At 51.3% G+C, this 25,882-nt stretch overlaps 1 protein-coding gene across 1 annotated transcript in view; it reads left to right on the top strand.

Annotated features, from left to right (window-relative positions):
• Nucleotides 1–622: 622 nt before the first annotated feature.
• Nucleotides 623–25,882, top strand: part of LINGO1 (leucine rich repeat and Ig domain containing 1) — an 80,799-nt gene continuing 55,539 nt past the window's right edge. Inside the window, exons 1-2 of the mRNA XM_022580097.2 lie at nucleotides 623–755; nucleotides 15,180–15,277. The gene's annotated coding sequence lies outside the window, so the exon portion shown is untranslated. The remainder of the gene's footprint in view (nucleotides 756–15,179; nucleotides 15,278–25,882) is intronic.

Raw genomic sequence — 25,882 nt, 5'->3', positions numbered from 1 at the left:
AGGCTGGTGTGAAGCCAGAGTAGTTGGTTTCCTGGTTCCTCAAACAGGAAGGCACTTGGAGGGCCTGCACTTCTCTCTGCCTATGCCTGGAACACCACCATTCATGCCCTTGGGTTAAGCATTGTCCTCTCTAGGATTCTTTTAGAAGTCCAGACCAGATATCAAAGGAGGCGGCTGCCTCACTCAGTTTTGTTCTATTCTGGCTGCCCTAGGCCTAGTCCTGGGCACGCACTGGGAGAGGAACTGTGAGAAATGAGTCCACAGTACTGAGGGTGAAGCTCCCCCGCCCTCTCCCCACACCAGGCACATACACTCTGGCACATGGATTCCAGCCATGCCTGCCCCAGAGCCCTCCCTTCTCTTCAGAGGGAAGGCCTTCTACAGATGCTCTTCTACAGCCTCGAGGTACTCCAGGGGAAGGGGGCAGTAGATAGGGGAAATGAGATACAAGATGTGAGGAGGTGAAGGTAAACTTGGCTGACTTTGGTCTCACCTTTGTCAAGGTATGGCCACCATCTGCCTTACGCCCTGTGCCCCTCTGTCCCCCATGTGAACGGTACTGCTCACTCTTGCTTCTCCTTTTTCTAGGGACCCCACAGCCATGTCCTGGCTGCCTTGAGTCTGCCTCCTGCCGGCGTTCCAGGGCTCTGGCCCTGTCCAGCCCCTGCACCCGCTCCCACGCCTGTTCCTCACCTCAGCCTGCGCCGCAGGGACTCCTCAAGCTTCAGGACTCAGCAGACGCAATAGCGGTCACGGTAGGTGGCATACCCACCCTGCCTACTCCCTAGCTCCTGGGGATGTCTGAGCCTTCTTGGTCTCTGGAACAGGAAGGATACATTTCTGACCACTGTATCTGTCAGGATCCCTTTGGTTGCAAGTAGCAAAAATCTTATTTCAATAAAATGAAATTATCAGCTCATGTGACTGAAGCGTCCAGGGGTAGGTTGGGCTTCAGGCAGGGCTTGATCCAGTGGTTTCAACAATGTGAACAGGATCTGTTTTCTGTCTTTATTTCTCTGTTTCTCTTTTTTGGTGATGGCTCCACTCCTAGTGGCTTTTCACATGCCAGCAGTTTCTGGGGCAACATGCTACCAGGTTGAAATCTGGGGCCTGGGCTAGAGACAAAATCTGCTTTCCTGATAGAACAAATAAAAGTCCTGGAGTTGATCTGTTGGGCCCTATTGGCAGGATTAAGATCGTCCTGCTCCTTTAATTGGGTCTGCAGGGCTTGGAAACATGGATGGGCTGGGGATAAGGGTCTGTCCTTCCCCAACCATGTGACCAGGAATGAGGGGGAGAGTGTTTCCCGAAGGAAGCTCAGGGTCCTGCTGGCAGGAAGAGATGCCTCCAACTGGGGGAGGCAAATAACAAATGATTATTATAGATGAGTCTGCCCTATCCTTTTTTTTTTTTTTTTTGGCGGTACGCGGGCCCCTCACTGTTGTGGCCTCTCCCGTTGTGGAGCACAGGCTCCGGACACGCAGGCTCAGCGGCCATGGCTCATGGGCCCAGCCGCTCCGCGGCATGTGGGATCTTCCCGGACCGGGGCACGAACCCGTGTCCCCTGCATCGGCAGGCGGACTCTCAACCACTGCGCCACGAGGGAAGCCCCTGCCCTATCCTTTTTTTTAAGGCCCAGTTTAGGTCTCTCCTTCTCTAGGAAACCTTTGCTGACTGCTCCAGCCAATGGTTATTTCCTTTAGTTCATCCGCCAGCTCCACCCTTTTTACAGATGGAAAGCCTGAGGCTCAGTGTGCATTTCCTTATGAATACTCTATTCGTTACTGCATTAGTGCCAAGATGTGTTGCTCTCTTTGCCTTGGCTGCTAGGAAGCTCATAGCTGGTTCGTGGCCCATTTCTGATAAGTGCTCAGGATGCTGTGGCATGCAGTTGCTCAGTAGTCTTGCCATTGGCTTCATCTTCTTCTCTCTCATATTTTTCCCTTGTTCTGATCTCTTCTCTTATGTTTCAGTTTGTGCTGTTCTTAGCAGCCTCAAACTCTTTTAGAAGGAGGTGGGGTATAAATAACCAAGAGTGGCCATAAATGAAGCATTCAGTGCTGACTGCAGCCAAATGCTAGGCCTTTTCCTTTCTAGAAGCAGCTGGGGTGGGGGTCTCCCCAGGCCCAAGGCCAAGCCTGTTCTCAGGGCAGCACCAAAGCCTGACCGTGGTAGCCCCAGTACAACGCCCACCTTGCCCTCCTTGGGTTAAAAATGGCATTGTTCTGTTTCCCACCCTCTTCCCTTCCCATTCCTCATCTTATCAGAAGCTAATGAAAGAGGCTAGGAAACCCAATCCTCTGGTAATTAAATTTACTTTAAGGGTATTCAAGTGGAGTAATGAGAAGTTTAATGCAGTGATTAGATTTTTTCTTTAATTAATTAAAATTAGAACCATGTGCCTTTCCAGCAAACCAGCTTGACCCTCTGCTTGAGAGTAGCAGGCAGAGTAGTAGTGGAGGGTTTGGCTGGGTGAGTGGGGCTGCTGAGGGGCGGGCGCAGCCTTCTGCCCAGCCCCGATGCCCACTCAGGCCAGTCTCTGATTCAGCTCCCATTTCTGAGCCCTGTGAGTGCCAGACCTGGGCTAGACCTGAGTCGCCCAGGGCCGAGGGATCCAGCAGTCCCCGCACCCAGCTGAAAACTGATTCAGGATGGAGGTTTCAGAGGAGGGTCAGCAAGAGTTACTTAAAGCAAGGAGCACAAAGGAGGGATTTCAGGCACTGTGACAGGAGGAGGTATTTGGGTGGCATATCTCACTGCCATGTACCAGCTAACACCTTCGCCTTCGTGTTCAGCCGGACCTGGGTTTACCTCTGTTGGCACTGGATCATCTGGGCTAATGGAGTGAGGACAGTGGGGTGGATAATAGAAAAATCCGCGCTAACTCACAAACCACTTCTCCTTGGCTTAGGAATGCATTCATGCCAGAAGGCTGACTGTCCTGCTGTGTTTCTGAGGGCCAGTTAAGGATGCAAGGAAGCACTTCCTGCCTTGAGCCCCTTCTGTAGGAGTCAGGTGGCGGCTGGGGCATAGTGAGTATGGGAAACCCAGCATAGCTGCCTGGAGTGGAGCAGAGGACAGGCCTTGCCTGAGTAGAGGGTGGGCATAGTGGAGACTCAGAAGACAGGCCCCAGCACCCCAGGGATAGGATATGTTGTTTTCAAAGCAGTGGGTAAGGCTGGGAGAAGTCCTGAGCCCTTCACGGTAGGGGGCAGAAAACTTCCTTCATTGAACCCTGACCCCAGTCCCACACGGAGCCTTGATCCTGGACAGACTGAACTTTGATCCCAGCCCCACACTGAGCCCTGATCTTGTGCAGACTGAATCTTGATCCTGGTCCCACGCTAAGCTCTGACCCCAGCCCCACACTGAGCCCAGCACTGTCATGGATACTCAGGAGAGCGACAGGTGCCGGTGGGAGGGGTGAATGGTCGTGTTTGTTCATTCCCACTGCTAGCTCTGCTGCCTGTGGGCAGGGCTCCTGTACCAGACCCCACACTCTGCGATGGATAAGATGAATCAGATGTGGTTCCTGCCCACAGGGCTGGTGGGGGAGGTGGCAAGCAAGCATTCAATGATGGCCGAGTGATCAGAGTCGAAGTGGGCCTCACTTGGAGCGTTCCTCTGGCAGCAAGTGGGAGGGGGAGGTGCTGGAGATGGGCCAGTGGGGAAGCAGCTAAGATAGGGTCCCTGTGAGCGATGAGGAGGATGGCACCCGTGGGGGTCTTGGGGGTGCCTAGGGTGAGTGATTCTCCCCGCCTCCAAGAGCTGGCTGTGACTCCCCCAGGGCGTGCTCAGCTCCTGGTGAGCCAAAGGCCTCACCTCTGGGGCAGGTTGGTTGTGTGCTGGGCACTGGGCTGGCAATAGTATTTACAGGGACAGCATTTTTATCCATTTCACAGAAGAGGAAATGGAGACGTGCGGGGACTTGCCTAATGACCCTCCGCCTGCAGTAGCCCAGTGGGGCATGGTCGCCGGTCTTACTTGTCTCCGGGCCTGCACACCACTGTTCCCGCGAGTAACTTGCCCTGGGAGGCAGGGGCTCCTCTTCTTCCAACTTCTCCACCCCGAACTGAGTGAATACGACCCGGACATGGGCGGGGGCTGGTGGGCCTCGGAGTAGGGAGTGTGAGGAGGGCCTTGGCTGGGTAGGGGACTAGCCCCAGCAAGGAGGGTCTTCTCCTTCCTCCATCCCCACTCCTCCCCTCTCTGAATCCCACCCCTCTGGATTTCTGCACCTCCCCCCACCCCCAACCCCAGTTCCCTCCTTCCATGGCTCAACCCCTTCTGAATAACCAGGCCTGGAGAAGCCACCCGAGCAGTCACCTACCACTCGCATGGGGAAACTGAGGCCCTGGGAGGGGCAGGGACCTGCTCAAGATCGTGGGGCTCTGCCTCTCGCGTCTCTTTAAGGTGCAAAGTGTGAAGTGACATTACCTGGAGTTTATACTTTAAACACAAGGATAGTATGTGAATACTTTTGCTGGGCTGGGAGGCCCTGTGGCTCATCTGCCCCCACAAGTTCACATCACACGGGCAGATGCCCCGCGAGCCACCTTGGCCTCCTTGGGCGCGGCGCCCCCGCCAGACGTGGCCATCCCCCCCTCCCTGGGTCCCAGGTGCTTCAAATCACTGTCTCATTGAATTCTCTCAGCAGTCTAGGAAGGGGCATGACTTTCTAGATGAGGGCACCGAGGTGGAGAGCTAAGCCACTGTCCTGCAGCTAACTGCAAAGGTGGATTTGCCTGCCAGGTTCCGATCGTAGGCCATCCACCCGCTCCAGAGTGCCCCCTCCTCACCTGCGGGCAGCTGCCCCCTCCAAGGGCCCCCAGCACCCCTACCCCTGCATCCACTGCTGCTTGCCTACTTGTCCTGTGCTCCAGCCAAAACCAGTGACTCTTCCCCAACGCTCCGCACACTTGCCTACCCCCAGGCCCTTGTTCCAGCTGTTCCAGCCCCCCGGAGTTCCCTTCCCAACTCCATCTGCCCACATCCCCTTCATCTTCTTAGGCTGGGCCCAGGTGCCACTTCCTTCATGGAGACCCCCTGTCTGCTTCATCCCAGTCAGAAGCCAGGCCCCCGGTCCTGCGAGCACATTCCAACGGCTCTTGGCCTGTCCCTCTCTTAGGCTCCTGGCCTCCGTGTGTCTGACTTTACAGCACGTGGAGGGCAGAGTAGGCTCCCGGCCCCCGGCTTCCCTGGCCCGTGACCCCCAGGGCCTGACACACAGTAGGTGTGCAGGGAGTAGCTTGGGTCCCTGCCTCGGGTGGGGCTGCAGCTCCACAAACCGTCCCTTTCCTCAGCTGTCCTGGGTCAGCTGACCCCCAGCTGCGCTGGTCCCAGCCCCCATCCTCACCGCCGCCCCAGCTCCCTGAGGAAACCAGCTGCTTCCTTTAGCCCTGGCTGGGTGGCGTTGGGGGCTGGCTTCCGGGACCAGCAGACCTCCCTGTGCACGCCTGACCTGCCCAGGTTCTGGGGGCAAGGACAAGACAAACCCCAACTTTGAGACTCCCAGGCAAGTCTTGAAGCCTGGCAGGTATAGGTACTTTGTGCTGCACGCTGTTGGGGGGCTGCACGAGTGCCCTGCCCGGCACCACTCACTGGCTCTGCTGATTGTTGGCTGTGTGACTTTGAGCAAGTTGGGTAACCCCTCTCTGCCTCAGTTTCCTCATCTGTTAAATGAGGTGATGACAGCCCTTCCTAGGGTTTCTTTGAGGATTGAAGAAATCAGTACAATGCAAAGCATACAGCACAGCCCCGACACAGACACATGTGTGCTCCCTGGTTGTTGGCTGTCACCGTTGCTGGGAGGGAGAGAAGGCAGAGTGTGGGGGAATGTTCAGGGAGAGTTTCCAGAAGGTGGCGACACACGAGAAACGACTTGAAAGATAAGGCACAGGAGGCAGGAAAGGACACTGCGGGAAGATAGAACCACAGGGACAGAGGCCCAGAGGCAGTCTGGGGGACTGAAAGGGAGCTGAGCTTGTCTATCTAGACTTAGGCAAAGAATGGGACAAGGGGAGACCTAGGTTGGTGGCACACAAGGGCTGTGTCCTGAGGGACCTTAGGGGCCACCCCGAGGAGTTCGGACTTTCTCTTACAGCCAGTGAGGGGCCGTGGATGGAGTATTTTTCTTCTTTTTTCCTTTCCTTTTTTTTTTTTTTACCACAAAAGCAATGTTTGCTCATGCAAAAATTGAAACAATATAGAAGTGTGTCCTATTAAGTAGAGAAGCTCCCTCTTTGCCCTTAGATCTCATTTTGCCGAGGTCCCACTATTGTTGGTCTGGTATGCCTCCTTCCAGAAGTTTTTCTGTGCTTTTATAAATATACTTATTGTATATTATCTAAAAAAAGAAATGGAATTGTATTATGCACATAACTCTACAACTTCCATTTACCAGTGTGCTGTGGGCATCTGTCAGTGTCACTGCATACAGATCTCCCATGTTCTTTTTAATTGTTGCCTAATACTCCGTTGTTTGGACATAACGTAATTTATGTAACTAGTCCTGGGTTGATGGATATTTAGGTGGTCTTCAATTTTTCACTCTTGCAAATAATGCTTCAGTGAACATCCTTGTATATATACCTTGGCTGACACGTGTAAGCCTTTCTATAGGATAGACTCCTAGATGTGGAATTGCCAGGGCAAAGGGTATGCTTATTAAATTTTGATAGCTACTGTCACATTGCTCTTCCAAAAGGTTGGGCCACCCTTGGTATCTGCAGGTAGCCATTTCCCCAGCCATCCTCGCACTGAACATTATCAAGCTTTTTAATTTTTGCCGATCCAGGAGAACACCTCACTGTGGTTTTAACACTCACTTCCCTTCTCCCCAGTGAGGTTGAGCATCCTTTCATGTGGTTATTGGCCATTTGTATTTTCTTCTCGGTGAATTGACTATTCACACCCTTTGCTTATTTTTCTTTTCTTTTTGCCTTTTTCTTATTGGTAAAAAGGAGCTTTTAGTATATTAGGAATTTTTAAATGTTCGTCTGTTATGTGTGTTGGAAATATTTCCCTTAGTCCGCTGTTTGTCTTTTTAACTTTGTTTATGGTATCTTTGGCCATATAGAAGCTTTCTATCTCTATTCAGTCAAATCTGTCAGACTTCTCCTTAGGGCTTCTGAGTTTCACGTCTTGCTTGGCCAGGCTTCCTGGAATGCTTTTAAGCGGAGCGGGGGTGAGGTCAAATTTGTGACTGGGAAAGGTCATTCTGGTTGCCACTGTGTGGAGGGTGGGTGGAGGGAGGACTGCAAGCCAGCTGGGGTGGGGGTGAGGGAGGACCGGGAGAAGATGAGTTTGAGAAATATTCAGGAATTGGCTGACTATGGGGAGAGGATGTGAGGGTGAGAGAGGGAAAGAAAGGGCTCGAGAGTGATGTCTGGGTGTTTGGCTGGGGACTGCATGGCTGATAGCACCACCAGCCTGAGTTAGGGACAGGACCAGGGAATGCATGCCTGTGCATGTGAGTGCTCACCCAGGCAGGGACATGTGGATATATGAGTACATACCTGAATATACAGGTCCATGCCCATGTCCATGCTTGGAAGTTCTGGAGACTAGCACATCTGTGCTGTGGCTCCATGGCAGGGAGGAGGGGTGTCTACTTTTCTGTGGAATTCTTGTTCTCTACCAAGTACTGTACAAGGCAACACACACACACACACGCGCGCGCACACACTCACACATGCTCTGTAATCTTTACTACCATATAAAGTATGTTCTACAGATAAGGAAGCAGACTCAGTGTACGTAACCCGCTCAAGGTCACAGAGCTAGTGACTGTCAGAAAGGGGATATTTTGGACAACTTAGATCTAGCCCCCCACAGACAGAATTCCTGCCAATGGCATTGAGGAGCCTTTCATCCATTTCTAGCCTGACCAACCCAGTTTCATCAGGGACTTTTAGGATGAGTGCTGGAACCTGACTGCCTGGGTTTGAAACTCAGCCCCATTCCTTATAAGGCAAGTTACTCCCCCTCTCTGTACCTCGGTATCCCCATCCTGAAAATGCACACAGTGACAGTATCACCTCCTAGGGTGCTGGTGGGCATTGAACATGCTCTTGCATGGGAAGTGCTTAGCCCAATGAGGGCGGAGCTCTCAGGATGCTGTCTATGGTGACTGCGATGAGATGGTGATGTCTGTGCCCCTTTACCCTCTCCCATCCCTCTCCATCCTCCCTCCACCTGCCACCTCTCTCCTGTGCCAGCTCTTCCTCAATTCCCCACAGGAACTTCTTTCAATATTTGCCTTTGGGCTTCCCTGGTGGCGCAGTGGTTGAGAGTCCACCTGCCGATGCAGGGGACACGGGTTCGTGCCCCGGTCCGGGAAGATCCCACATGCCGCGGAGCGGCTGGGCCCGTGAGCCATGGTCGCTGAGCCTGCGCGTCCGGAGCCTGTGCTCCGCAACGGGAGAGGCCACAGCAGTGAGAGGCCCGCGTACCGCAAAAAAAAAAAAAAAAAAAAAATTTGCCTTTGAAACTTCTCCCTCTGTTTTCATCCCCCAAACCCTTAGCAGACAGTGAATTAAAGCCCAGTCAGCCAGCAAAAACCATTCAGGGGAAAACGATTCATGTCGCGCTCACAGAATCCTCCCCCAAGCAGTTCTAGTCAGGCATTCTCCACAAGCCAATGCGTTCATCCCAACATGGCCCAGGCCTCTGGATACCAGACCATAAGGTCCAAATCTAAAACCCCTTCCTCCCTGAGTGGGGATCCTCAAGTTTACTTTCGAGCCAGGGTCTGAGCTGACGCCAGCCCAGCCAAATCTCCACTCTAGCCACAAGCCATCGCTGGATCCTTGACCCCAGGATGAGTAATTCTCAGCATCATTTGTCAGGAAACTTGCCTGTAGGAAACAAAAGCAGAAAGCACAGCAAATTCTGGGCACAGTTCCTTACCACTAGCATATCTAAGCAAATCCTGTGGTCATGAGGGTAGGTGCAAGGTGTCCAAACTGGGTTAAAATCTCAGGTCTGCACCCAATTTAGATTTTCTCCTATGCCAAAAAACTCACTGAAATCACCAAACTTATCATTATGGATTTCTCATCATCAAAATAAACCCCCAAGTAAATAAATCCCCAAATAGGGACTTCCCAGGTGGCGCAGTGGTTAAGAATCCGCCTGCTAATGCAGGGGGCATGGGTTCAATCCCTGGTCCAGGAAGATTCCCACATGCCGCAGAGCAACTAAGCCTGGGCGCCGCAACTACTGAGCCTGTGCCCTAGAGGCCGTGTGCCAGCCTGCGTTCCACAACTACTGAAGCCCGCGCACCTAGAGCCTGTGCTCCATAACAAGAGAAGCCACTGAAATGAGAAGCCCGCACACCGCAACAAAGAGTAGCTCCCGCTCGCCACAACTAGAGCGAAAAGCCCACGTGCAGCAATGAAGACCCAACGCAGCCAAAATAATAAATAAAATTAAAAAAATAAATAAACCCCCAAGTAAATAAACCCTCGTGGTAAAGAATGGAGCAGTTATTGCCTGTTTCTTTGGGGGATTTTGTTTTCAGTTGAACTGTATCAGTCACACCCTTTTTTTTTTTTTCTTTTTTGCGGTACGCGGGCCTCTCACTGTTGTGGCCCCTCCCGTTGCGGAGCACAGGCTCCGGACGCGCAGGCTCAGCGGCCATGGCTCACGGGCCCAGCTGCTCCACGGCATGTGGTATCTTCCCAGACCGGGGCACGAACCTGTGTCCCCTGCATCGGCAGGCGGACTCTCAACCACTGCGCCACCAGGGAAGCCCAGTCACACCCTTTTATTCTTAGCCAAAATGATGGCAAAACTCGCTTCAGTCCTTCCCAGGGAACAGCCACACCCAACTGCAGGCCCCCCACCCCCAAAGCCTCTGAGAGAGGATTTCTTATGACTGCTCTTTTAGAAGCCCCGGTCCCCAGGTCCCTGGGTTCCACCAAGTCCACCTTTGCCCAAGGGGCTTCTACACTTTAAACAACCCCACCCCTGCCTCCGATCCAAGTCCCCACCCCAGCACACCCCAGTACCCCTGCAGGGTGCCATGCAAGGCCACAGTTTCCAGCTACCCTGGCCCCATTTCAAAACCACAGGCCTTTGGATGCACGTAGACAAGTATTGACACCGGCATCCAGCGCTCATTCTCAAGAAGTCTTTTTAATGGCCTCAAAGAAGCCGTATCGTACCAGTTTGGAGGGGGTGTGTGGCAGGAGACAGTGTATTTTACTGTAGCCAAATCTTACTTCTTGGAAAAGGCAAGAAGTCACAGGGGCTTTATATGAACTAAGGGCTTTCCCCTCAGATTGTCTACCAGCGCCCCACTCTTATCTTGAGGGGAGGCCTCTTCTCCCTATTCCCTGTGTTGTCCCACAGGAGCATACAACATTCAAGGTGATCATTGCTAAAGTGTCAGTAAGTTCAAAATATAAACCTACAATTAAGCTTGCAGTGCATTGTCATTTGCGGCTCCAAGGCCCTGTTGGAGTTTCCTTCCCCCTCCCCGACCCCAAACTGTCCATCCAGGACAGACCAGTTTGGGGTCCAAGCGCCTTTCTGAGAGCTGGTCCCAAACCTGAGTTAGGGATAAAGCTCTAAAGACACTCCAGCCTTTGTTCTAAAGTCAAGTTCAAGCCCTTGAATGTAGGCCAAGGCTCCAGCTCTCATGGAGATGCCCCCAGCTGCCTCGGCTCACACCTCCCTTCCCCAGATAGGGATGGTCCTGCTAGTGGATCCTGCCAAAGGGCCTGGAACTGCCCCCTTTCCCTTGCGAATGGGGAACCTTTCAACTTGGCGATTGAGATATTCCATCCCCCACTGAAATCCTAGTCATTTAGGGGCTCCCAAATGGAGCTTAATTCTGTCACCCATGAAGTCATCCAAACGTGTTCTCAAACCATACGCCCCCATGTGGCCAGTGGGGGTGTAGGTAGCATAGTGATGTGCTGCACGAACAAGCTCTCTCTGAACTCTCAGTGATTTAATGCGACAAGGCTCCTTTCTTCTTTCATCCTTTACCATACGAATTCACATTACATGTTCGATGTGGGAAGTGGGGAGGGTGGCAGCCTCTGGTCCATTTAGTCACGCAGGGACCCAGGCTGACAGAAGCTCCACCATGTGGTAGCTGCCCCATCTGGAACCTGTGGCCTCCTTCCGCCACTGTGGCAAAGAAGAGAAAATGGTAGAGGCACACACTGGCTCCTAAATGCATTGACCCAGCAGTGACACACATCACTTTGGTTCACAGCCCACTGGCCAGAACTTCTCGTATGGCCTCAACTACCTGTAAAGGATCTGAGGAAGTGTGGGGACATTCTGTGTGGGGGAGGGCATGGAGGAAATGTGCCCAGACATTCAGTGAGCAGTAAAGTTATCTGTAGCAGGGGTTTTATGGGGTGCTCTCAGAGCAAGGGTTTCAGAATTGCCAAGGCCATGACTTCCTGTTCATTCTCTCCTCCTGGGGGGGCCCAGGGTTTGTGGGAGGGACTGATGGGAAGAGCTTTGAGGAAGAGTCCCCGTGAATGAATAAGCCCCATGGCCGGCCCAGGCCCTCTACCATCAGGCTCCAGGTTTGGCTCAGCCTCACCCCTCTTATCCCCGTGGAACACCTGCCATACCAACATAAAATGAATTTTTTAGGAGGAGAAGCAGGATTGAGGGTGAGAATGAGTTCAGCTTTGGAGGGAGAAAATCCAAGAGGCGGCGTCTAGAAGCCACTCTGTCTTAGTCTGTTCAGGCTACTATAACAAAATACCAGAGACTGAGTGGCTTATAAACAACAGTAGTTTAATTCTTACAGTCTGGAGACTGGAAATCCAAGATCAAGGCGCTGGAAGATTCAGCATCTGGTGAGGGCCTGCTTCCTGGTTCATAGATCCCATCTTCTCGCTGTGAGCTCACATGGCATAAGGGGTGACAGGGTTCTCCAGTGTCTCTTTTATAAGGGCACTAATCCCGTTCATGAGGGCTGCACTCTCATGACCTAATCACCTCCCCAAAGCTGCACCTCCAAATACCATCACACTGGAGATCAGGTTTCAACATATGAATTTTGGGGGGACACAAACATTCAGTCCATGGCATGCCGGATTGAAGTTGTTGCCTTTCTTCCACATTTTCATTCCCTTAGCAAATGTGGCTGCTATGGGCCAGGTAATGTATTGATTATGACTGTAGACTCTGACTCCAGAAGACCTGGGATTGAAGCTGGGCTCAGTCCCTTATTAGCTACCGGTTAATTACTTCTCTCTGCCTTTGTTTTCTCCTCTTTAAAAAGGGGATAGCATCTGTCTCTCTTAGGGTGGTTATGAGGATTAAATGAGTTAATATTTGTAAAGCACTCAAAACAGCACTGGGCACGTGATAAGGACTCTATAAATGCTCGATATCATCACCGTCATCATCATTATCCAGTACCAGATACTCTTCTAGATATTGGGGGAGGAGATGCCAAGGTCCCTGCTCTCACATATGATGGGAGAAATGGAAACTAAACAGAAATAATTAAATCAAGATGGTACTTTCAAATAGTGATGGTACTGAAATAATAAATCAGGCACATAAAAAAATCACTCACCATCATTAGTCATTAGGGAAGTGCAAATTAAAACCCCAGTGAGAAACCACTGCGTATCTCTTACAATGACTCTTGCAAAATCGACAACAGTAAGTGCTGGTGAGGATACAGAGCAACTGACACTCTTGTATGTTGCTGGTGGGAATGCAGAATGGTACAGCCACTTTGGAAGACTGTCTGGCAGTTCCTTATAAAGTTAAAAATATGCTTACCATATAACCCAGCAATCCTACTGCTAGGTATTTACCCAAGAGAAATATAAACTTACGTTCATGCAAAAACCTGTATGCGAATATTTATAGTGGCTTTATTCATAATCACCAAAGACTGGAAAAAAGATCCCAATGTCCTTTAGCTGGTGAATGGATAAACAATCAAATACTACTCAGCAATTAAAAAAAAAAATGAATGAAGTTCTGGTACAAGAAACAACACAGGTAAATCTCAAATGCATTATTTGATAAATGAACAAAGCTAGACTCAAAAGGCTACATATAGATGATTCCATTTGTATGACATTCTGGAAAAGACAAAACTATAGAGGCAGAAAACAGTTCCGTGGTTGTGAGAGGTAGGGAGTGGGGGAAGTTGACTACAAAGGGACAGCTCGTGGAGATTTTTGGATCTGGGGGTTAATAGAATTGTTCTGTATCTTAATTGCAATAGTGGTTACACGCAGTATGCAGCTATCAAAGCTTAGAACTTGCACTAAAAAGGGTAAAGTTTGATCCAGTTTTATTGAGAAATAATTGACATACATCACTGTATATATTTAAGGCGTACAGCATGATGGCTTGATTTACATATATTGTGAAATGATTACCGCCTAATATCCATCATCTCATATAGGTACAATAGAAAGAAAAGGAGGAAGGAAAGAGATAAAGTGTTTTCTCCTTGTAATAAGAACTCTTAGGATCTACTCTCTTAATAACTTTCCTATATAACAGACAGTGGGGTTAACTGTAGTCATCATGTTGTACTCTATGTCCCTAGAACTTATTTATCTTGTAACTGGAAGTTTTGATCACCTTCCTCCAATTCCTCCTCCCCCAACCCTCTGCCTCTGGTAACCATAAGTCTGATCTCCTTTCCTATGAGTTTGTTATTTTATTTTTATTTTTTTAGATTCCACATACAGTATTTGTCTGACTTATTTCACTTAGCATAATGCCTTCGAGGTCCATCCATGTTGTCAGAAACGGTAGGGTTTCCTTATTTTTTATGGCTGAATAATATTTTGTTACATAGATATATATCTCACATCTTCTTTATCCATTCCTCCATTGATGGACACTTTGATTGTCTCCGTATCTTGGCTATTGTAAATAATGCTTCAGTGAACACAGGAGTGCATATATCTTTTTGAGTTAGTGTTTTCATTTCCTTTGGATATATACCCAGAAGTGGAATTGCTGAATCATATGGTAATTCTATTTTTAATTTTTTGAGGACCCCCCCATACTGTTCTCCATAGTGGCTGCATCAATTTACATTCCCACCAACAGTGCACAAGGCTTCTCTTTTCTTCACATCCTCACTAGTATTTGTTATCTGAAAAGGGTAAATTTTGCTGCAAGTAAATTATACCTCAATTAACCTGACTGGCAATAAAGCTCACTGTGGGACTGTTGAGACAGGGAAAACCAAATGAGAAATCAGTCAGTCAGGGTAGTGTGACACGGGTAAGGAGGGGCTCCTGCACACGGTGGTCAGGGAAGGCTTTCTGAGGAGGTGTCCTGAGCTGAACCCGGACGAGGAGGGGCCAGGCCTGTGTGGATCTGGAGGGAAGCAGAGAGAACTGCGGGGCGGCCCTTGTGGCTGGAGCTGAGGGAGGAGAGGGGAGGGTGGGAGACAGGTCAGGGTCCTCCACTCTCCTCTGGGCATGATGGGAGCTACTGGGGGGCATAGATAGAGGGTGATTGAAACACTGGTGTGAGTGAGATGGCCCAGGGAGGAGAAGGGAGGGGAGGATGGAAACAGCAGCTTGTGACCATGTGTAAGGAGGAGTGATGAAGGGGTGCGATGAAAATGAGGAGAGTGTGTGTCAGGAGCCTCCTACGGGAGGGAGTGGCCAGCCAGCCAGAGACCTAGCAGGCTGGGGCAGGAGGACTGGCACGGGCAGGTGGGGGTCCTTGCTGAGGGTATTGTGGGCAGTGGTGGGACAGAAGCCAGACATCCTGGGTTGAGGGTGCTGGGGGTGAGGACATGTGAGTGAAGCTTCCAGGAGGCAGGGGACAGACTTCGTGGGTAGCAAAGGGAACCTCAGAGAGAACGAGGTAGAGCTGCCTCTGGTGTGTGTGTGTGTGTGTGTGTGTGTGTGTGTGTTTTGAACAAGACTCGCTGAGATGGGCCTGACCTATTGAAGACAGTGTGAGATGGTGAGAAGGGAGGGGTTCGAACAGGCCCTTGGACACCAGGCCTGGGAGAGCAGTCCAGGGGGCTGGGAGACGGTAGGGAGGCCGCTGCCACAAGGCCCATCCCTGAGGTGGGAGGCAGCGCTGAGCCCACTGGGCTAGAGGGTCAGGATCTGCCTTGGGAGACCCATGCCGAGGCGGGCCCAGCCCGGGTAGCAGAGGCCCCATCTTTGTCTGCACTAACCTTCCTGCTCTTCCCACAGTGCATGCTGGGACCGAGACGGACAGGCTGCTTCTCCTCCTGCCACTCCTCGGGCCCCCAGAGGACCATCTGTTTGCCTCCTGGTGCCGTCTAACCCAGGTAGGGGGAGATCAAGGGGGGCTCTCCCTGCCTCATGTCCCTGCACTGGGTGGGAGGGCTCTAAGTGTAAGGACCCCCGCCCCGGCTGAATGGGCCAGTGTCAGGGCAATGGGGAGGGGCACAGCGTGGGGTTTGAAGTCCCCAGTCACTGCAGGGCCTCCTGGGGAGGAGTTCCCAGACCTCCAAGAAGTGGGCCACTCCAGCAGCAAGCCATCCTCACCAGGCCGCCTCCCTGGGACACTGAGAGGCCCCCCGTTTGGCTCTCACATGTTCGCTGTCTGCGGTTTGTTAAGGATCCTTCGCGGTACACACCCGCCAGTTTCTTTGGCAGTGGGAGGTTTTGCACCTGAGGTTTCTCACCCGTTGCTGTCACTGGCTTTTCCCTGCCAGAGTCGCTGTACTCACAGCCCTGATGTTTGTGATTCTGTGAGTGGCGGCTCTTACTCCAAAAGGTCCCTGCTCTCTACAGGACGCCCTCAGAGCAGAGGTGCTCTTTCCGGCACCAAGAACAGCCCTGCTCACTTTTAATCCCCTCGGTCGTTGGGTCTGAGAGAGGACATTTCTCTGCTGCTCCTGGGAGCCCCAGGTGGAGGGAGGCTTTCTGCTTGGGGCCAAGTTCCCCAAGGGCTGGGATGTGGTGGGAGCTAGGCTTGCCAGGAAAAATATAAGGTGTCCAGTTAAATCTGAACTTCAGAAAGACAACAAATCATTTTTTTAGCATAAGTATGTCCCCAATATTGCATGGGACATACAATTCTATTTATTAAATCTGGCAACCCTAGTGGGAGCTGAAACCCCAGGCTCCCTCTTCCTCTGTTCAGTCCTCTGTGCTGGGCTCACCTTGGTCCCCTCGGATCAGCTGCATCCGGTGCCTGTGGAGGGTGCCCTGGAGCCAAGGGCGGCCGAGTCTACTCAGGCCACAATCAATGGTATTTCCTAATCTCCCAGGTCCTGCAGGCTGTCCCTGGGGCAGAGACCAGGGGTTCCTGCTGGACGCTGGGGCAGCAGTCCTGGCTGTTAAGAGTGCTCTTGGGGTCCTTGTCTTCCCCTCTGGCTCTCTGACAGCAGAATTCAGGCTGAGGCGGTCACTGGGCGGGGTTGGTCAGGCCTTTGGGCCCGTGATCAGAGCTGTGAGAGGATCTAGGAATAGAAAATGGTCTCGTGAGCTTGGAACCTAGCATGCTGAGGGTGTTGGGGTGGAGGTGGTGGGGTATCAGGGATGAGGCAGGGCCAGATCATGAGGGCTTAGAATGTCCTATTTCTGCATCCTTCAACATTTGGGGAGACAAAGGAAGTGTCTTCTCCTTAGGCAGAGTCATTTTTCCAGCTGTTCAGGTAACATGTTCTCTATGTGTTTATCTATCTATCTATCATCTATCTATCTATCTATCTATCTATCTATCTATCTATCTAACAGCATAGAAGTATTTAAAGCATGCAGTTCAACCCCTTCCCATAATCTCTTCCTCGCCAGGGCTAACCACTGCTAACTAGTTCCATATATCATATCCTTTCAGTCTTTTTTCTGTGTACTTATAAACATATTTTAAAAGGAAAAACATGAGATCACACTAGATATACTGCCCCGTCACTTGATTTTTCACTTAATATATTGTGTAAATCATGCTAACCTTCTTCTCTATCCTTTCACGCCCATTGTATGGATGGTCTTTAAATTATTTTATCAATTATTAATCCTGTTGGTGGCCATTTAGATTGTTTCCAGTGTTTGGCTATTTATAAACCTCGCTCAGAGAACCTCCCAGTTCGTACCTCTGTGTGCACTTGTGTTATGGGTCCTTTGGGAATGTTTCTGGAAGTAGACTGTCTGGGTCAGAGGTTACGCACATTTCAAGGTTTGATCCATAGGCCAGATCAACCTCCAGAAACTTGTGCCCACTTATCGTGTACAAGAGGCCTCCTCCCTTCACCCTTGCCAACCATGACATTATCAATCACTTAAATCCCCACCAATCTGATAGTTAAAACTGATTTCTTTTACATTTCTTTGATCACTAATGAAGTTGAGCATATCTGTGTACATTTTTTGGCCATTTCAACTTATCTGTGAATTGCCTATGTATGTCACGCCCTCAGCTGATTTTTCTATTCATCTGTCCCTTTATTCAGTAAGCATTGATTGAGCACCTACTACGTGTTAGGTACTGTTTTGGTTAGGGACCTAACAGTGAACAAAATTGATCAAAAAAATCCCCTGCTACTCCATGGAACGAGCTCTAGTGAAGGAGAGACAGCCAAGGGAAAATAAACAAGTGAAATACAGTGTGTGTAGTATAAGTATTAGGTGCTAAGGAGAAAAAAATAAAGCAGGTGAGGGGATGGGAGGTGTGGGGTGACTTGAATATGGTAGTCAGGAAGGCCTTACTGGGAGGTGGCAGTAAAGAAAAGACCTGTAGGAAGCGAGAGAATGAGTCACACAAATGTCTGGGACCCCGAGTCAGGAGAAGGCCTGGCCTGTTCAGGGCTCAGTGAGAAGGCCAGTGTGGCTGGAACAGGGTGAGGGAGGGAGAGAGTGGGATGTGCGACCAGAGAGGGATCAAGAGCCAGATCACGCAAGGCCTTGTGGGCCACCCTAAAGCCTTGGCTTTTACTCAGAATGAAGCAGGGAAAGCAGGGAGACATGGAAGGTTCTGAATAGTGATATGACATGATCTGAATTTCATTTTAACTAGATCATTCCAGCTACTGTGAAGGGGGCCAGAATGGAAGCACGGAGATCAGTCAGTAGACTGTTGCAATGATCCAGGGAAGAGATGGTGGGGGCTTGGACCAGGGGGTCTTGATGGAAGTGGGGAGAAGTGGACAGATTCTGGGTGCTTGTTAATGGTGGAGCCAATAGGATTTCCTGGCAGATTGGATGAGGTGGTGTGTGTGTGTCAGAGAGAGAGGGAGCCAAAGATTACTGTCTTAGTCATTTTAAGCTTCCATAACCAAATACCATAGGCTGGGTGGCTTAAACAACACACATATATTTCTCATACTTCTTTAGACTGGGAAGTCCAAGATCAAGGTGCTGGCAGACTCAGTTCTTGGCGAGGACCCTCTGCTTGGCTAGCAGATGACTACCATCTCGCTATGTGCTTACGTGACTTCTTTCTGTGCACACGGAGAGACCAAGCTCTGGTTTCCCTTCCTCTTCTTACAAGGTCACTAATACCATCATGAGGGCCCCACCTTCATGACCTCATGTAGCCCAAATTACCTCCCAAAAGTCCCACCTCCAGATACCATCACATTGGGAGTTGGGCTTCAACATATGAATTTTGGGAGACACAAACATTCAGTCCATAACAATGACGCCAAAGGTTTTGGCCCAAGTAGGGAAAAGGATGGAGCTGCCATCAACAGAGATGGGGCAGAGAAGTGGGTTTGGTGTAAGGGAGGAGAAGAGCTCAGCTGTGGATAGGACTGGCTACATAATGTTTGGGGGCCAGAGCTAAATGAAAGTGGGTATCCCTTTGTTTAAAAAATAATATTAATAATTTCAAAGTGGTGACAGTAGAGCATTAAACTAAGCCTGGGACCTTTCTGAGTGTAGGGCCCAGTATGACTGCCCAGGTGGCATACCTGTGAGCAGGCCCTGGCTGTGGACATGTAAAGTGTGAGATGCTAGTAGACATCTGAGTAGAAATGGATACGTGAGGATGGAGTTCAGGGGCTAGGTCTGAGCTGGAGATACAAATATGGGGTCATCAGCATAAAGATAGCATTTAAAGCTATGGGATTGGATAAGAGCATCAAGGGAGTTGAGTATAGGTAGAAAAGAGAAGAACTAGTCCTGGAGCCTCCTTTGGTGTGAAGTTAGGGAGCTGAGGAGGCACGGAAAAGGTGACTGAGAAGGTGCAATGAATAAGGTGGAAGAGAGCCAGGTATGCTATCCTGGAAGCCAAGGGCAAGACATGTTTCAAGCATAAGGTGGAGTAAGATGCAGACTGAGCATTGATCATGCATTAGCAGTGGGGAGGTCACAGGGGACCTTGGTTCAGTGATGGTGGGAGGGTGTGTGCAATGCATCTTATTGACTTGCAAGAGCAAACTGATTTGTAAGAGGGTAAGAGATTTAACCCTTTTGCCTGTCATATGTTGCAAAATTTTTTTTCACGGTTTTGTGGGGGGGGGCGTTTGTCATTTAAATTTATGGAGTTTTTTTTAACTCCTTAAAAGTTTTAAATTGTCCCATGGTCAAGTCTGTCACTATTTTCCTTTAGAGTTTCTGGCCTTACCCACTGAAGAGTTTTGAAAAGTTGTCTTATGTTGTTTTCTAGTTTTTATGATATTTAAAAATATTTAAATACCTAGTTCATTCGGAACGTTCTTATGTGTGTGGTTTGAGGATAGGGATCTACATGGTTTTTCCCCAAATGACTAGCCAGTTGTTTGGACACTGTTTATTGAGTGAGCTGTACTTTCTCCCTGCTCTGAAGCTACACTTGTATCATGTGCCAAATGTCCTCATGCTCTCACGTCTGTCCAGGCCTTGCTGTTTGATTCCATTGATCTTTGCCTGGGGAACAATTTAGGAAGTCCAGAGAATAGGTAGACTTGGAGATTGATTAGGGCTAGAGTGTGAGGAGGTGGGAGGAGTGGAAGGAAGAAACAAAGGGAAGTTAGGGATGATGGGAGCTCTACAGTATTGAGGGCCTCCTATGTGCTGTCACAAGTCTGCAAGGTTGGTATTCTATATACGCGTCTACAGATGAGGAAACTGAGGTTCAGAGAGGTTTCATCACGTGCCCAGCGGCGTCAACTCTTAGCAGGTGGAGTCAGCCTGGGAGGCTGCTCTCTCGGCTCCCACGCCTGTGTTCTATCCATCCCAGTGACAGGGGAGGTGAGAGGGGTTGGGTTTCAGGAAGGCTGGAAGGGCTCCAGACACAAAATACCACCCCACCCCCCGCTCAGCATTCCCGCCTGCCATTTGGCTGGAACTTGAAGGTTTTCCCATTTCAAAGAGCAACCTGTTAAAACCAAAATACTCCTGGCAGGGAATCACACGTTAAGTTTACAGCTAACATCTTAATTATCAGTTAACACCTCTGCAGGGATTAACTGACAGCCAGTTGAGGACACTGAAGGGGGGGCCTGTTCCATGTGTATCTGGGCTGGGGAAGGCCAGGAGACGGGAGGGGTGAAAGCGGAGGGGACAGGTACCTGGCAATTCACAGCTTTTTCCTGGAAAAGAGGGAGGTGGAGCTGGATCCTTGTGGGAGGGGAAGGGGGAGAGGAGCAAGGGAGCCAGCTCTGGGGAGCTGTGGGGAGGGGAAGGGAGGTGGCATGGCAGCTTCTCCACGGAAGCCTGGGGCTGGGGCTCCTAGAGGACCTGGTGTCTACTAGACACGTGCTGTGTCCTGGACACAGAGGAGATTGTCATCTGCTCAGTCTTGGTCTCGAGAAAGTCAGGAAATCAGCCACCACGATCCACCTTGGGCACCAGCTGCCAACAGTCACTCAGAGCTGGGATCTGTCTCAGGCACCCAAACACTGGATCTGTCACCCAGGCCTGAGGAATTGGGGGAGGTGAGAGGCTGATGCCTCTGGAACCTCCTCTCTATCTTTGAGAGCCAGTCTGCTCTGCGGGTCAGGGCTCTGTGCGTGACCTCGGTCGCAGCTCTGTGTGTGAGGAGGGTCCAAGCTCACTGTGTGACTAAGGACGAAGCTCTGTGTTTGACTAGTATCGGGGCTCCTTGTGCAATGGGGGTTGGAGCTCCATGTGTCAGGAAGGTCTGGGCTCCCTGTGTCACCAGAGTGGGGCTTGGTGTGTGACCAGAGTCTTGGCTCCCTGTGTGATCAGGGTCGGGGGTCCCGTGTGACGAGGGTCAGGGCTCAGCGTGTGACCAGGGCTGCAGCTCCTTGTGTGAGGGGGGGTCGGGACTCGGTGTGAGGAGGCTTTGGGCTCAGTGTGTGAGGAGGGTCTCAACTCGGTGTGTGGGACCGGGGTCTGGGTGTGTGGGAAGAAGGTCAGGGCTCCTTGTGTGAACAGGATTGGCACTCAGTGTGTGACCAGGCTCAAGGGTCAATGTATGAACAGGCTTAGGAGGGGCTTCCTCCCCCCTTTACTTCACTCTGAACAGCAGGGGAATGATCTGTGTCTTTGGGGGATATTTGTGTCCACATGTAACTGGCTGCCCAGCTGCTTCATCACTGTGTTGGACTCTGACTTAGCCTTCCTGGGACTCCGGGGCTAGGAGCAGCTCCCTCATCTTCCCTATTCCTCCCTATCTTGTCCCTCCTCTCCGCTTTTCTCCCTTCCCCTCCCCTCCTCTCCTCTGCCAGCCAATGCTGGCCTTGTACCCGGTTGCTGGCAGACAGACCCGGAGGCACCCAGATACGCTTCCAGCTCGAGGCTGGCCCGAGTCCTGCGTAACCTGCAGTCAGGCACACCTCCAGCTCTTCCCTCCTTCTCACCTGCACACCCTCCCTAAGGTGCTCAAGGGCTCAAGTGAGGGGGGAGGGAGCCTCATGGGAGGGGCAGGTAGTGATGAAGTCTTCCAGGAGGGGAGGAACTGAGCTTGATCCCTAGGAACAGGCTGAGAGAGGCTCCAGAAAGGGAACCTATGGGAGAAAAGGCTGGGGGTCGCTGGAGGTGCTGGAGGTGGGGCCTGTCAGTGAGTTGGGGGGTGGCTGGGAGGTGTGAGGGGTCAGATGGAGGAGGCCTCCGTGGCCACCTGAAGACCTCTTTAGCAGTTCAAACCTGCAGTAGGGATGCCTAGAGTGGAAAATAGACCCAATCGTTCATTCAGCAAATGGGCACCTAGTTGTCTAGACTAGGCACATCTGTGAACCAAACAAAAAGTAGTTTCCTGCCCTGCAGGACCTGCCAGTCTACAGGGAGGCCATGACTGAAAGAGGAGTAAAGGGCCTCACCCTGCCCGCCTCCTCCCGTCCACCCAGTGGCCCTCAGGGCATCTCCACAAACACAGGGCTCACGGGGCTAGTGCTAGAAACCTGCTATCCTTGAGGGACCTGAAGGGGAAGCTGAAAGAGAGGATTCCCTTCTGCTGATGGATGGTTCTGGGAGGGAGGATGGCCGAGACAAGGAGAAGGTGAGAACGAGAGGAAAGGGAGAAAGGCCTCTGAGGAAAGGAGCCCCCTCCCTCTGCGGCTCCTACCAGAGCAGAGAAAGGGGATGGGCCCTCTCAGGCATCGTGGCCAACTGTCCCATTTGGCCCAGGACTGTCCCAGTTTTAACACTTCTCAGTCCTGGGATGGTTGGTCACCCTACCAGAAAGCCATTCTGCACCGGAGGCTCAGCCTCTGCCCCTGGCAACCCACAGCGTCCAGGCAAGCCGTGCTGGGCCTCTTAGGACCTGGATGTCTAGGTCATGGTGCCGGCTGTGCCTAGGAATTGTGGGAAGCAACTCTGGGTTCCCTGGGGGGTGGGGGTTGCTGAGGAAGAAGCGAGGGGCAGGGGCCTCACCGCAGTGGCTGAGATGCCTTTAGGGCCCCAGGGGATTGAGGCCAGATCCAGTAGGTGCACTTGATTCTGAGGCCTGGGGAATCTGGGGGGCCTTGAGGCAGGAAGCAGCGGCAGAGCTGTCCATGCTTTTGTGTCCACCTTCCTCTGCCCACCAGCTGCCCTGGTCATCCTGTACCGGGTTGGGAGGCCTGGCTTCTCTGTTCTGCCCCCGACTTGCCATGTGACCTTAGTTCAGTCAATCCTGAACCTGGGCCTCTGTGGCCTTACCTGAGACACGTCTGTAACTCTGGACCAGAGCTGTCTGAGGGAGGGACTCTGGACCAAAGCACGAAATGTGGCCTGGGTTAACACGCTGCTGTGGTCACTGTTGTGGCTCAAGTGCCTGCCCTTGGGGCACCAGCTCTGGGGACCACCGAGGAGCCTCAGGTAGGGCCGAATCCCCATTCTTGTGGGGGAGACAGATGTATGAACTAGAGGTTGAAAATTGGAGGCCCCAGCCAGGGATGTGGCTTATGGATAGGTTTTGTTCCATTTTAAACAATTTGTTTTTTCTCACTGAGATATAATTCGCGCACCATAGAACTTACCATTTTAAAGCGTGCAAGTCAGTCTTTTTCAGTATATTCACAGGATTATGCAATCATCGTCAGTATCTAATTCCAGAGCATTTTCCTCACCTCAGAAGGAAACCCTGTGCTCATTAGCAGCTACTCCCCCTCTTTCCATCCCCCAGGCCCTGGCAACCACTCGTCTCCTTTCTGTCTCTATGGAGTTGCCTGTTCTGGACATTTCATATAAATAGAATCATACAAGAGGTGGCTTTCTGTGACTAGCTTGTTTCACATGACCATGTTTTCAAAGTTCATCCATGCTGTAGCATGTGTCAGTATTTCATTCCTTTTTATGGCCTGATAATATTCCACTCTCCGGATATTCCATATTTTGTGTATCCATTCGTTCATGGACATCTAGATATTTCCACTTTCTGGCAATTATGAATACTGCCACTGTGAACATTTGTGTAACGGTCTTTGTGGGAACCTGTTTTCCATTCTCTTGGGTTTATCCCAGGAGTGGAACCAATGGGCCATAAAGTGGCTTGGTGTTGATGCCTTAGGCAGGGTGTGTGCTCTCTACTTCTCAAGTCCTGCCCATCTCTCGATTGCATTACCTGCACTTCTTCACTGACTGTCACTTCCTCTCTGGTCCCTGTAGGCATCTAGGTTTTCAGCCCTTGATTACAGAACAGTGATGGAGAGAAACACAGGGGGCTGTAGGAGCCAGAGAAGGCTCCTGACCTGGGGAGGGGTCCGGGAGGGCTTTCTGGAGGAGTTATCACCTGAGCTTAATTTAGGCTGAGTGGACATTTTTTTTTTTGTTAAACTTTTAGCTGCACCACGCGGCATGTGGGATCTTAGTTCCCTGACAAGGATCGAACCCGAGCCCCCTGCAGTGGAAGCACGGAGTCTTAACCACTGGACTGTCAGGGAAGTCCTGAGTGGACTTTTTTTAAAAAAATAAATTTATTTACTTATTTATTTACTTATTTTTGGCCGCGTTGGGTCTTCGTTGCTGCGCGGGGGCTTTTCTCTAGTTGCGGCAAGCAGGGGCTACTATTAGTTGTGGTGCGAGGGCTTCTCATTGTGGTGGCTTCTCTTGCCGTGGAGCTTGGGCTCTAGGCGCATGTGCTCAGCAGTTGTGGCTCTCAGGCTCTAGAGCGCAGGTTCAGTAGTCGTGGCGCACGGGCTTAGTTACTCTTTGGCCACGTGGGATCTTCCCGGACCAGAGATTGAACCCGTGTCCCCTGCATTGGCAGGCGGATTCTTAACCACTGCGCCACCAGGGAAGTTCCTTGAGTGGACATTTTTAAGGGCAAAAGGAGTGAGGGAGAGTGCTCCAGCGGGAAGCAGAAGCAAAGAGGTGTGAAACCTTTTCCTCTTTCTCTTCCCTGAGGGGTGAGCCCTGGGGGGGGGCAGTGCTCCAGGGGCCAGCTGAGCTACCCTCTCTCCCTTCCTCTAGCGCTTACCTCCTGTCTGTCTTCTCTCTCTCTCAGTCTTCTCTGTTTCTCTGTTTTCTTTTTTCTTCTGTTCTTTCTGTCGTTTGTTTGGGGAACTGCAAACAGTTCAACCGGCTGGAGAGGAGAAGAGGGAAGATGAGGGAGTGCGATAAGCCAGTGGTCTTAAGCCCCTGCAGAGAGAGCAGGGTGGGGTGAGGGGCAAAAGGATGGGGGACTGCGGCCCTTCCTTAGCTAGGGGCCGAGTCTGAGAACCTAGCGCAGAGGTGACCCTGAGCCAGAACACTCCATGTCCCAAATGGCATCCAATTTTCCCTCCCTCGGGGGCAGGTGAGAGGTGGGATGGGCCCCGCTAGGCTGGACCAGGCCTGCAGACAGAGGCACAGCGAGGGGCCCAGACTCGGAGCTGCGCACACATCTTCCCAGGTTTCTGCTCCACTACCTAATGGGTAATTATACCCTGACATGCACGGAGGCAAAGAAGGGATTTTCTGTGAAGCAAAATCTCCCGTGAAATATTCAGGCCATGCTGGGCTTCGCTTAGCAGGCACCTAACCACTGCTGCTTGGCTTGGCCACAGTTTGAGAGGCCACATGTGCCTAGAAGGCCGCATGGGGCTTTTTATTTCCTTCTCGAGAGGGAGAGTTTTTCATGGACTAGGAAGAACCTTGGCTTTGGGCCTAAGACGCTGCGTACATACATGTGTGTGGTGTGTGTTTGCCTGTGTCGCCTCTGCACGTTCATTTATGAACTTGGCCGTGCGTGTGTGTTCTGAGGGTGCGTGCTCACACGTGCCTGTGATGCACCCTGGCATGGACAGTGCATTTCACACGGCTCTCTGGGCTGTCTCTGAAGGTGCTTCTCCACTGTGCCCTGTTCTCTGATTCTGGGGAGGCTGCCTATGAGACTCTCTTGGTGGGTGAAAGTCCACCCTGTGTGTGAGCTCTGCCTGTGACCGGCATGGCACTCAGGGTTGTGGGTTTGCACTGAAAGCCTTGAAGTCCTCACAGGTTCGGGGGCTCAGAGGTGTCAGCTGGTTTGCTGCGCATTTGAGTCAAGCTTTGCTTCTCTTCTCTCTGGCTTATCGTTTGTTTTGTTTCCACCAAGTGTTGAGTGCTTGATGGAGGCTTGGGGGAGCATGTTTGCTGCTGAGGGT

This window comes from Delphinapterus leucas, chromosome 2 (assembly GCF_059928025.1).
Source record: "Delphinapterus leucas isolate spDelLeu-1000000601 "Yukka" chromosome 2, BTC_Dleu_Yukka2, whole genome shotgun sequence".
Classification (NCBI taxonomy): domain Eukaryota; kingdom Metazoa; phylum Chordata; class Mammalia; order Artiodactyla; family Monodontidae; genus Delphinapterus; species Delphinapterus leucas.
This window is presented reverse-complemented; position numbering and strand designations above follow the sequence as displayed.